At 38.8% G+C, this 12,780-nt stretch overlaps 1 protein-coding gene across 1 annotated transcript in view; it reads right to left on the reverse strand.

The window, feature by feature from the left end:
• Nucleotides 1-12,780, reverse strand: part of cnih3 (cornichon family AMPA receptor auxiliary protein 3) — a 151,164-nt gene that overhangs the window by 44,318 nt on the left and 94,066 nt on the right. The gene's annotated exons all lie outside the window — the stretch shown is intronic.

Consider the following 12,780-nt stretch of genomic DNA (forward strand, 5'->3'; position numbering starts at 1 on the left):
TGCTCTATAAAGACCTTATGTCTGTTTAGGATTGTTTTGAGAGCCTATTGATGTATCTCAGAATAAAGTAATGTCCACAACATTAGTGATGTTTTTTTGTGTGTGTGAATGTATTTTACTTAACTCATTAAATGTAGCTGGATACTCATGAACGCATGTCTCTAATAGCCACAATAGGAGTAATTTTAGCAACACCGTATTTTGTGTGGCCCATAACGACCCAGTGGATCATGAAAACGTGCCAAAATTCACATTCCTTGCTTGATGTTGGTACATTAATCCCATTCAGATTGCCACTTATCTGTGATGTAAGAGTTCAATATAGGTTTAAGGTCTGGGGCAGGGATTTGACATTCTGTGACTTCTTCATTGAGGGCTTGCTTAGCAGCACTGTCCACTTTCTCATTTCCCCTCAGACCAACATGGCCTGGGACCAAGCAAAAAACTACACTGAAGTTCTGGTTCTTTAGACGTAGTTGATCAAGCTCAGCTTTGGTTGTACTTTTTGTGTGACATTAAAGCCTACTGGAAAGATGTTTAATTGCAATTTAATTTAATGCAATTTACTTTTACGATTAAATAAAATTAATTTATCCCTCTCACCCATAGTTTTCTATTTATTTACAAATGTACATAGGCCTGTAATTACATTTATACATAGTTATTCTACTGATCTTCATAGTATTCATCCTGCACATAGACTTATTCTTACTACTCTTATGATGTTGTTTCTGCACTACAATGACACTGTTTCCACACTGCACATAGCTGTATGTTATGTACATATCTGTTATATATTTGTCATATTGAATATCCATAATTATTCTGTTTTATTATATTCTGTTAATACACTGCATATATCTATATTATTATTTCTACTATTATACTGTTACTGCTACATCTACATACATTATTCTACTTATTGTATGAGGTAACTGCTAATACACTGCACATTTAATTCATATTACTCTAAACCACCTTCTGTAAATCAACTGTATACTACTGTCTACATTGCACTATATTTCTTGACCTGTCTCTGTATTTCATCACCTTTCTATACTTTGCATCACATTGAATGCATACTGTACATGAATCACAGCTAAGATCTTTGGTTGCTATGAAGGCCAGTCGTTCTAAATGGATGGTTGCTATGGCCAAAGGCCAGTTCTATCTCTGCCGTTGTCAAGCGGGCATATGCTAACCTTATCTTATTTGAAGCATCTCTATTTTACTTAGCCTACTTCCATACAGCGAGTCCCATTAAGAAGTGGCCACTTCATTCACACTTACCGTGATCCACGCAGCAACATTATTGAACTAATCTGTCACCATATGCCTATGCCAACGTTTGCAAGGAGGAGAACATTTTAATTTGATTCACAATGAAACGTTACATTTAATGTACATGTTGACAATGAGTAGGCTAGTTTTGGTTGTTGTTGGTGGGGTTACTGCATCCCTTACTGTAGTTATGCCTACAATGCAAAATTGTTCCCTCGCGATTGTTAGCTCCTGCAGATGCATGTCAAAACATCGCAACGTGAAATGCCACCACAAAAAATTGTTCTTAGTGATATAGGAGTCTTCGCGACTTCTTTTAAGCTGTCACAGACTCAGGCGCTACTTTTAGGGCTAAAATGCTTCCTGAATTACTCTTAGTAAAAAAAAATAGGAGTCCTAAAGTTACGAGTACAAGCATCCCATATCAAATGACCATGGCATCACGCTAAGCAACATAAATCCCATACAGCAACATCTCCTCCCTAGCTTCTAGCCACACAAGAAATGAATAATGTTAAATCTCTGCTTAGCATTCTAATAACAGTAGGGGCACATTTATGTTGACCAATACAATATGACTCATTATATCTGTAACTGTATAAAACACTTACTTTCATAAAGGACACACACCATCCAGCACATACACATGGAAACCGATATTTTAGGCACTTGGCCACGAACTCAAAACGTGTCTCTCTAAAGCTCTGTTCTAGAATCTTTGCTCTGTTGTTTCTTTTACTGTCTATCAAAATCTTTGCTGTCTATGGTTGTTTCCAGAGTTGCTAGGCAACAACAAATAAACGAAATGACAGTCTTTGATACCAATGGTATCAAAAGTGTACGAGTGATTACGAATGGATGTGTGTGGTTTGCAAATAGAATAATCAAGAAATAACATTTCCAATAATTTCCCATGATAAATTACATATTTGCACCTTCCTTACTTATGAAGCTCACTAATGCCACCGTATTTAGTAAAATGTAATACAACGTTGGCACCTAGCATTCAGATGTATTTAACATTAACGTGACATTGCTTGCTTATTCTTTTCTTTACCAGCTCGTTTTTGTAACAGAGATAGCTGTTTATTGTCCCTAGGTTTACAGAAACACCTATTCATATTAATACGTAGCTTAGGATCTTTGCGTAGCCTGTGGAGTGCTGCCACTGACCACTGTTCATTACATGGCCCAGAATGCCTTGTATGTCTTTACAACTAAACAACACAGTAAAACCTAAATGCCCGTAAACATATGCATTTGCATACTTGTAACATTTTTAATAATACTCTCCCATTATGATATTTAACAATAATGAAAAATTTAATTTGAATACCGTCAATGTGAAAATAACTGTACTACGTCAGCAATAAATAGCTAATGTTCTCCTTATCATTTCAGTTTGTAAGTCCATACTATCCCATGGCAGAGCAAGGATTTCATGATTGGGCAAGGTTGGCCGGAGACATTGTGGCTGCCCAGAGACGTTGTGCATACCTGGAAGGCATTGTGATAGATTTACCAGTACAACTGCAAATGTGGAAGGTGATAGTTCCCAAATACGGGTAGGTGGTTTGCCAAATGCTGGAAACTTTTGGAATGTTTTCTTTTTATTTTTAGCTTATGCACCCTCACATTGGAGTCCCGAGTTCAAATACAAAATTTGGTATCGATATGTGACGGTGTTCCTGAGATATGGACGACTTCCTGTTTCGGAGCTTCGCCGCCGATTTCGTTTGGCTGTGACGGGCAAACGCTTTCGAAAATCTTAAATCGGTAACTTTTGTGAGGCTTGGTCCAAGGATAATGTACGTCAAGTTTCGTGGCGTTCGGACCAAATTTGTGACCTGTGAAAATTTAGTTTCGCTTTCTGTTCAATCCAATATGGCGGACGAACGACACGCCCACCTGACGTCATCTTCGCGACCAACTTACACCGGACACAACTCACTGGACGTTTTAAAGTTGGAAAGGTGTCTCTGTCTCAAAGGGCCTAGGCGCTAGAGCTGACAAAAAATTAGGGAGACGGGAAAAATAAAACTTCAGAAGAACAATAAGTGTGCTGCTTTGCAAGCACACTTAATAATTATTCTGGCAATTTCCGGGCCGGGCCAAGCCACCATCCAGCGTCGCAGTGCCCCGGGATTCTCTGTTAGTCTAACTGGTCCACCAGATCCTTTGATGAGTGCATTGTTCTGTTCATGACACTGGTCTATTACAATGGCTGAGAACTTGTTGCATGTCTTATGCACAACGAACCTCCCAGCATGGAATTATTTCAGGATTGCTGGGTGTTTCTTTGAAATGTTTGTAGCCATGGTGGTCTGTGTTGAGCTTGGTGTTTGATGTTTGCTCCATCGAAGATCATAGACATCAATGCAAAAAGTGATGGTGGGACAGAATAATTCTGACTACTGGGATGGAATGAGTCGTCAAAGTGAAACATAGAATCAAAAATCTCTTTGCGCACCACTTGTGCTGCTCTCACCAAATGCATAGCATCACTGTCATGATCGTGGTCACAGGCCTTCATGAGAGCATCTCTGATATACTCTTGAATGTTAGAAGTGTTTCTCTCACCTGTGCATGAGCCCTTAAGTCTGGTTATACTGTACATCTTGCCTAGATCTATATATCTGTTATAACTTTATAAATTAGGCAAATTTCCAATATTAATGAAGGAACAGTGCTTAATACATTAATAAAATGTGCAATAGTACTGCCTCATGTGCTATTACTACTACGTCTTACTATAGGCAACCTTGCGTTTTTTTATATGTATTATTATTTGCCATTCTAACTTACAAATATTTTTTTTATATAGTTAATGATCAGAACTTACTTAATTTAATTTGCCAAACTATAGGTCTAAAGGCCTATTCACACCAAGAACGATAACGATAACTATAACTATAACCATAACGATAAAAGCGTTCACACTAAACAACGATAAACGAGGTCTCTCCTTGTGTTAAAGGAGAATTCCGGTGTGATATTGACCTAAAGTGTATTGAAACATGATACCGAGTGTGAACGTATGTCTCATAGCCCATCTCGACTTGTCCCCTGCACTCCAAAATCTGGCGCTAGTTAGCCGATGCTACCAACAACTTTTTCAGTAGTGGTGCTTCGGCATCGGGCTAGCCATGCAAATAAATCACTGTTTTACACCCATTTACGAGGCTCAATGTATCTCCACACTTCATTGGTAGACTTCCTAGGGCCCTGACATTTAAAACGAGACATTGAGAACTTTGAAAAAGCACTGGTAGTTTACTTACAAGACGATTTATACAGACAGTATCTTCACGAAGTTTAACGTTTGCAGCCATCTTGAATTTAGTCACGATAAGTCGAGCAACGAGTAAGAATGAACAGGTATGATAAGGGATCAGATTCCAAAAATAATTCAGTGGAAATGCATGGATTCCAGTTTCTTCCAGTAGCAGCAACTGGAATCCATGCATTTCCACTGAATTATTTTTGGAATATCACACCGGAATTCTCCTTTAATGAATGTGACGGTTAAAATTCAATGGGTTCTGATTGGCTATTAGCTTTTTATCGTTCTGAAAATCGCTCTGAAAGTGATCCCCAACGATATCGTTCTTCGTGTCGTTATCGTTATAGTTTATGTGTGAACGTCGTCATTCATATTAACGAGAACGATATTTATTTATAGCTATCGTTATCGTTATCGTTCTTGGTGTGAATGGGCCTTTAAGGTGAAAAAACACATTTGTATATCTTGAATGTTGCCAGTTAAAGGTTCCATTTGAAACTGTCATAATGAACTCAAGCAACCAGTTTGAATCGCAGTTAATGTAAGTTCTAGATCTTCACAGTAGAATTCTGGAATGACTTGTACAAATATTTTACTCCTAAAAGATGTGTATATTATACAGCAAATATCTAGCCACAGAGGTCAGATCTGAAGTGGCTCCACGTCTGAAAATAAACTTCAAGGTGTGTAGAGACACTGAACAAATTTTCATGCTTTAGTCATAAAATGCACAATACTTCTCATTATTTGAACTTAACCGCTCCACTAAAATCTAGAAGTAACGTTAGGTTAATCATTCTGCCAATGTTAGTTTTGGACAGGATAATTACATGCCAACACAAAAGTTGTAAAAGTAGGCCTAGCCCACTAACATTGGCAGAATGATTAATCCTGGATTTAAACCCTCCTCTAAACACTGCGGAGCTCTGTTCTAGAATCTTTTTGGTTTTAACACTTAAAGCAAAGATCCTTGATTAGGCCTAGCCTACTAGCTCCGCTTGAATCCTCTCTGCTTAAAGCCTTGGTTGCTAGGTAACAATAAACAAATTCAAAGATTGTAATTCTTGATTTCAAGGATACAAGGATACAAGGAAGTTTATTGTCACATGCATATAGTTACTGGATGTAAGAAATGCAGTGAAATTATGTCTGGTGTCAGCCTATTTGTGCATTTATGGGGGGGGGGGGGGGGGCATTTCCATGCATTTCCACTGAATTATTTTTGGAATCTGATCCCTTATCATACCTGTTCATTCTTACTCGTTGCTCGTCTTATCGTGACTAAATTCAAGATGGCTGCAAACGCTAAACTTCGTGAAGATACTGTCTGTATAAATCGTCTTGTAAGTAAACTACCAGTGCTTTTTCAAAGTTCTCAATGTCTCGTTTTAAATGTCAGGGCCCTCGGAAGTCTACCAATGAAGTGTGGAGATACATTGAGCCTCGTAAATGGGTGTAAAACAGTGATTTATTTGCATGGCTAGCCCGATGCCGAAGCACCACTATTGAAAAAGCTGTTGGTAGCATCGGCTAACTAGCGCCAGATTTTGGAGTGCAGGGGACAAGCCGAGATGGGCTATGAGACATACGTTCACACTCGGTATCATGTTTCAATACACTTTAGGTCAATATCACACCGGAATTCTCCTTTAAGGCATTAAGATTAATTTCCAAAAGATGATTTTATATTTCTCTTTTCAGTCAACTTTAGCATGGGTGCCAATACTTTTGGCCATCACTGTACAAATATGATTTTTTCACGTGTGCATTTGTGCGACTTTCATGCAAAGAACGTCTCAAAAATACGTAGCTTTGGAAAGCGAAGAATGCGTGTGCTGGTGATCCAAAAATGCAGAATCACATTTCACAAATGAAATTTTTGGTTTTACAAATGGCATTTTATTAACAAATGCACATCTATATTTGTATATTTATATATGATTTTTTTATTTGTAGGTATCAAAACACACAGCAAATCAAAATATTTGTGGATCCCCCTCTGTGCATATACAAATATTATTGAGACAAATTTAGCTCTATAGATGTCATTCTCATTGGTTTAAATGATGCCCCAAACACACCCATATGACTGATTAAAAAACCTAGGAACACCTTGTTGCGCCATGCGCTCCACGTTTGATAACGAAACCCCTCCCAATGTGAACTGGACATCCTTCTAAATTTGAATAAACTTTTGACGAGTGACGTTGCACTTTAGAATGTCATGATAGGGCCGTTTATCTTACAATTAAGGTGTCAAGTGAAAATTTTCAGAATTCACATGAAAAAATATAAAAATAGGCTTTAAAATCTGTTATCCATACCATTCTTTAGGACGGCACAGTTATTGATGGTTATTTTGATTTTTTAATTGAGCACAGTTATGGTTTTCTGTTCAGAAGTTAAAAATTGAAATAATGCGTTAATTTTCTAATTTTCCTTTTTTGTGCTTGTGGTTGGACTGAACCACGAGCACCGGGGAGAGAACACCATCTAGCTGGTGGATGAGAGCGCCGCCTGAAGTTGTTCGTAATTTTTACTCATTACTTTACTAGAGATTAATAAATAAAACGTCGCCGATTTTTGTTAAACATAACTTTTGTAAACATAACCTATGTTTATAGCCTACCATAACCATGCCATAGCCTACCATAGCAAACAATTCCCCAAAGCAGAATGCTTTGCCATCCGTCAGTTTAGGCCAGGTCCGGGGACCACTGGTGGTCCGCAAGCTAGCCCAAGTGGTCCGCGAGCAGACGTGGTAAAATATAATATAGATGAGTTGTTTGCAATATTGAACCAACTTGTATGTAAATCCAAACATTTCAGCAACACTGCCTATGTAAGCCATGCCAATTTAAATCATATGAATTCTCTGACACAATAATACAATCAAAGTGGTTCAGTGAGTAGGCCTATTGTGTAATTTACTATTGAAGTAGGTCTAATTTTTTTTTTTTTAGCTAGGTGGTCCGTCAGGCTTTTTTTATTGATTAAGTGGTCCTTGGTCTGAAAAAGTTTGAGAAACACTGGTTTAGGCTATACAGGCCTATAGGCTACCCCAAGCACTGTTTGACATGGGGTGTTTTTGCTTATTTAACACTTTACATTATAGATTCATTAAACGAAGACACAACAGTGAATAATTTATTAGTTCATCCATTTATTAATTTCAACAGCAAATAGCCTACATTGGCCTGTAGGCTACTACGGCTCAAGTCCATTGGTAATGCTCATGTAGGTCTCCAAATCCTCACAGGGGCCCAGGCCCCATCTGAAATCTCATTGGCCCCTGACTGGCCCCTGTACCGTCAATCATCAATAAGTGTCAAACTTGTTGAGAACGACGATCAGAGATGCAATTCCATTCCCAAACAACTGGTGGCAGTAATGCACCTATGAAGCTTGAAAGCTAAAGCACACAGTGAACTGTAAAAGAAAGAATACATTTGGCTAACCAGAAATGTCTCTGCTAATGTGAAGAAACGATACATTTGGCTCACGGGAGTATCAGCTAACATGAAGAACCGATACATTTGGCTAACGAAAGTATCAGCTAGAATTCTAACGTGAAGAACCGATGACAGCGTTTCATCCTCCACAGAAGTTTCTTGGTGAGTCACAAATCTCTATGTTGGTTATCATCATTATGTGAAAGGGACGTTTATTTGTTGCTGTCACAATATGTTAAGTTTGTCAATTAAATTACGAAACAGCAGCAAGCTTGCAGTGAACTGTTAACTGACTTAGTCAGTGAACTGTTAACATTAACTTAACGTTAGGTTACTTGAGTTGAGGTTTGATTGTTTGTTAGCATGCTGATAGATTTTATGTATGGAAAGGTAATGTATGAAGTGTTTGAAATGGTGTTATATGAAATGCAGAGAAATGGACATCCTGTTTGTTTGGGGTCCGAAATGAATAATATTACATGCGCTAGTGCGCCTTACCAAATGTGAGTAACGTTCTATTTTTTTTGCTTGAGGAAAACATTTGGCAGCTGCTAACATGAACATGAGAATACATGCCTAATAGCTAACGCTACGTTTTTGTAGTTGCCAGACGACATGCTGAATACAAGCATGGATTTTGTGAAACACGCATTTGTGTTTCACCTACAGACTGGGATGGCGCAGGAGCTGGTGACTTTCAACCCACAGTCTTCAGAACCACCAGTCACCAAGCATAGCTGCTCCTAATGGTATGATGCTATTTCCTATTGCCACTACAGTGAGCATATTTTGTCATTCATTTTTTAGAAACGCCAGGTTGACAGTGGGTTATGAAAGTTAATACTTTCACAGTGGGTTATGAAAGTTAAAACTTGTTTCATTTTCTTCTCCCCAGACATTTCCCATTCTAGAGCAGATGGTTCTGTGCAACCTCTCCTAAACTGGTATTCCGCAAGATGCAGCACGGAAATAGGAAGAGGCCACTCAATGACTTCTGATACAAAGACTTCAAATGGTAGGAATATTCCATCTTTAGAGTTTTGCTACCCCTTCCGTAATTTTCGCTTTCAAATGACCCATCGTCAGTCTACAAATCAGAATCAGGCTTTTCTAACTGGAAGCAAGACGGTGGCTTCAAAGACCATTCCAAATAAGTTGTTAAAAAATTGTGTAAATATGACGTAGTTGTTGCTCACATGCTGTGTGTGTGTGTGTGTGTGTGTGTCTGTTTGTTTTAATGTACGCAAACTGGCAGTGAAAGTGGTTTCTCTTATCAACAAAAGGGGAAACAGTTAAAGTAAAACTTGTTTAATTGAACGAAAAATGTGTGTATGATGATGTATGATTTCTGTTTAAAATATCAATGTATTTTCACTGAAGTGTCTATTATATTTTAGTTTTATATTGTGTTTTCAATACACATTATAAATAAATGGGAAAATTGTTAAGAATTGTATTGACTTTTTAGTTTTTTAGCATTTAGCATTCAAGTATTTGAACAAGGTAAGACTGGTGAAATGTATGCACCTTACTGCTGTGGTGTAGTCTAGTTAGCTGTAGTGGGTATACTGTGATCAACCCCAAATATTAATACCTATCCTTGTCTGTTTTAAGTGGGTATACTGAGATGGTGATGCTTTTTAAGTGGGTATACCAGAGACTTTCTAATGAGGAGACACAGCACTCAAAAAATCCTCCATAGAAATGCATGGGGCTAGTTTGTAATGCCAATACACATATCCCACCCCTTCCTCGGCAAAACGTCAACATGTGAATACATTTAGCCAATCATGTAGTGTGATGTAAATACACTGAGCCAATCATATGGTGTGTTGTGAAGACATCATGCCAATCATGTTTTCTGAACTCGCCGCTGGAGCAAGATTGGTGTCGTGAAGCCTTGCGCACGCACATTTCTGCCGAATAGGATGCCCGATGAGTGCCCAAAAAACATTGCAATATGGCCGTCGAGTGGAGGGACTTGCCTAAAAGGACTTTGGGTATGCTGCGTATAGTCCTGCATATCATGTAGACAACGTGCCTCTGCCTTCCTGAACAAGGGATTTTCTGTGTATGGATGTTGACCGGTTCTTGGCCCCTCAGTGTATGATGTGGCCCCTGATAGTATATTTTTACTACCATATTTCTCTTAGGACTTAATCAGGACGATGAAAGGTCAAGATCCAGGCTTTATTCTTTTCAATGAGGGGCCAGTGCCCCTGAAGGGAGAAAAGTACATGTTTGTTTCACCCCATCATGGATTTCACCAGATTCTCAGTATTATCTGACTTCTCTGACCTCTCTGACTATACAGAAACAGTCTACTAACTTTATGTTACAAACAAAAGAAGGAGTGACCTCTAGGTCCAACCCAGTTTGAATATGCAATAGAAAGGGAGGATGAGGATTAGGCCTTCATCAGGTCTGGTCAGCTTCTATTGTCTTTTAATTAAAACTACCCCCTTTCCTGGGAAGTCCTTCAGAGGCCTGGACACATGCTGTTCTATAAACATTAACATTTCACACCTATCTGAAGAACATGAGGAGAGATATCATATATATCAGAAATATCACTTATAGAATGTTCCAAACATTCTTACAATCAAATCATTACAATCCTTGTACTGAGACTATTACAATGATACCAAACATGAATACATTTACAGTTAATAACACAAACATATAATTCCGCTAAAGTTAACTATAAGGTCTTTGTTTAACCCAAAGACAGAACAGAGGAGATTGACAGATGGTAGGAGCCAGTGGGGAGCATTTCACACCTACATCTGCAATGAGAAAGAGAATACCCTCTAAATGCAAATGTGGCTAAGCTTCCACCAAGTCTGGGGCAAGAAACGGTCATATAAAATTATTTCCTTCACCCCTTCATGGCCCCTGTCTCAGAAAAATCCTAGAACCGCCACTGTGTAGCATGTTCGATATATTTCCATTCACATACCCAACAACTGCTGTACAACGCCAACACACAGTTTCATCTTATCCACCACTCTCTCGCCGGTACTACTGTAACTGAAGTTCTCAAACTTGCGATCTTAAAGAGAGCAGCGGATCCTCTTGTGGGTCACCACCACTGGCTTTGCTATCTCTGATTGACTGACTCGACCGACGACCTGACAAAAAAATAATATAGGCGCCAATAAGAGCTTCAGAGCTAAGGTGAGGCTACAGATTAGCGTTAGGTGTCGCTAAAGAACTTTCGTAACTCTCGTAATTGCGCATTACATTAATTAATCCGCACATGAGTTTTATGTATTTTTATACCGTGTATTCTCCGTGTACATTCATGCACCGAACCGTGACACCCGTACTGTTTCAGTTCAATACAAATACATGAACCACTACACCCCTACAAAGCACTGCAAAGCGTTACACGGACCGAAGTCAGGGGATCTCTTTATTTGTTGTGATTAAGGACAATTTAAGTATATCTTAATTTTGTTTAAGGTGTTAATTCAGGGATTCCTTGATTAAGGGGGGAATTCAAATAAAAAAAGAAAGGGGTAAATTAAATAGGCTTTTCTCCTTAATCTCCTTCTCCTTAATTCTCCTTATGGTGCATTCACACTGGGTCTGTTTAACTGGACCGTACCCGAGTGTGATTACTCCCCCCTAGCCCTGACCCAGCTGGTCTCTGTTCACCAGACATGGGGGACTCGAGTCACATGACTTGACTCGAGTCAGACTCGTCACATTTTTTAGGACTTGAGACTTGCTTGATCAACATGTATAAAAGACTCGACTTGACTTTGACTTGCTATTCATGACTTAAGACTTGACTTAGACTTGAGACAAATGACTTGAAATGACTTGACTTTTTATTTTTTTCATAGATATTAAGGAGTGAACTTTACGATTTTAGAAAATCTGCTTAGGTTGCATTCGTCACGCGAGCGAACCTGTCATTGTTACCAAGTGACGCGACAGACCAACAAGTGCCAGATCAAATGAGACAAGACTGAGGTAGGCTAACTTGCAAATATGGAAGGCTCTACGTTTATACCAAAACATAATAATTTTTGGCTTCACAGATGATGTATCTGACAACTCAAAGGAGAAATGAACAGCAGTCTGCAAGTGTGCAAAATAGCTACATAACCACCACCACGTTGATTTTCATCCGTCAGAAGTTAGTCGTGTTAGAAACCTAACGTCAAATTTAAGGCATGTTAAGAGTTGGCTTTGAATCTATTATGCTTTTTAGTTAACGCCATATTAGGTTAAAATGTGTGAAATGGCAAAGTGAAACATTTTCTTGTCTAAGTTTAATCTTGATTTAAAGCGAAAATGTTGCCAATGTAACCTAAAGTAAGCGCCTCTCTTATGGGGGGGGGGGGGGCAGTGTGCAGCAAGTATGTAGAGGAGGCTTACTGTAGCAAGCAGTGTGCTGTATGTATGTGTGGTGATGACAGTGATTATGTAAGTGTGTGTGTTTTTTGTGTGTGTGTTGGGGATGGGGGTGGGTGGGGGGCAGAAAGGCTAGCCAATCAAGGACATGGGTAGATAGATGGAGGAGATCTTTTTACTATCATTTTTTGACCACCATGAACCAGAAAGTAAACTCAAAGTAGCTCCACACTTCATTGGTAGACTTCCGAGGGCCCTGACATTTAAAAAGAGACATTGAGAACTTTGAAAAAGCACTGGTAGTTTATTTACAAGACGATTTATACAGACAGTACCTTCAGGAAGTTTATAGTTCGCCGCCATCTTGAATTTAGTCACGATAAGTCGAGCGACGAGTAC

This window comes from Alosa sapidissima, chromosome 6 (genome assembly GCF_018492685.1).
Source record: "Alosa sapidissima isolate fAloSap1 chromosome 6, fAloSap1.pri, whole genome shotgun sequence".
NCBI lineage: Eukaryota > Metazoa > Chordata > Actinopteri > Clupeiformes > Clupeidae > Alosa > Alosa sapidissima.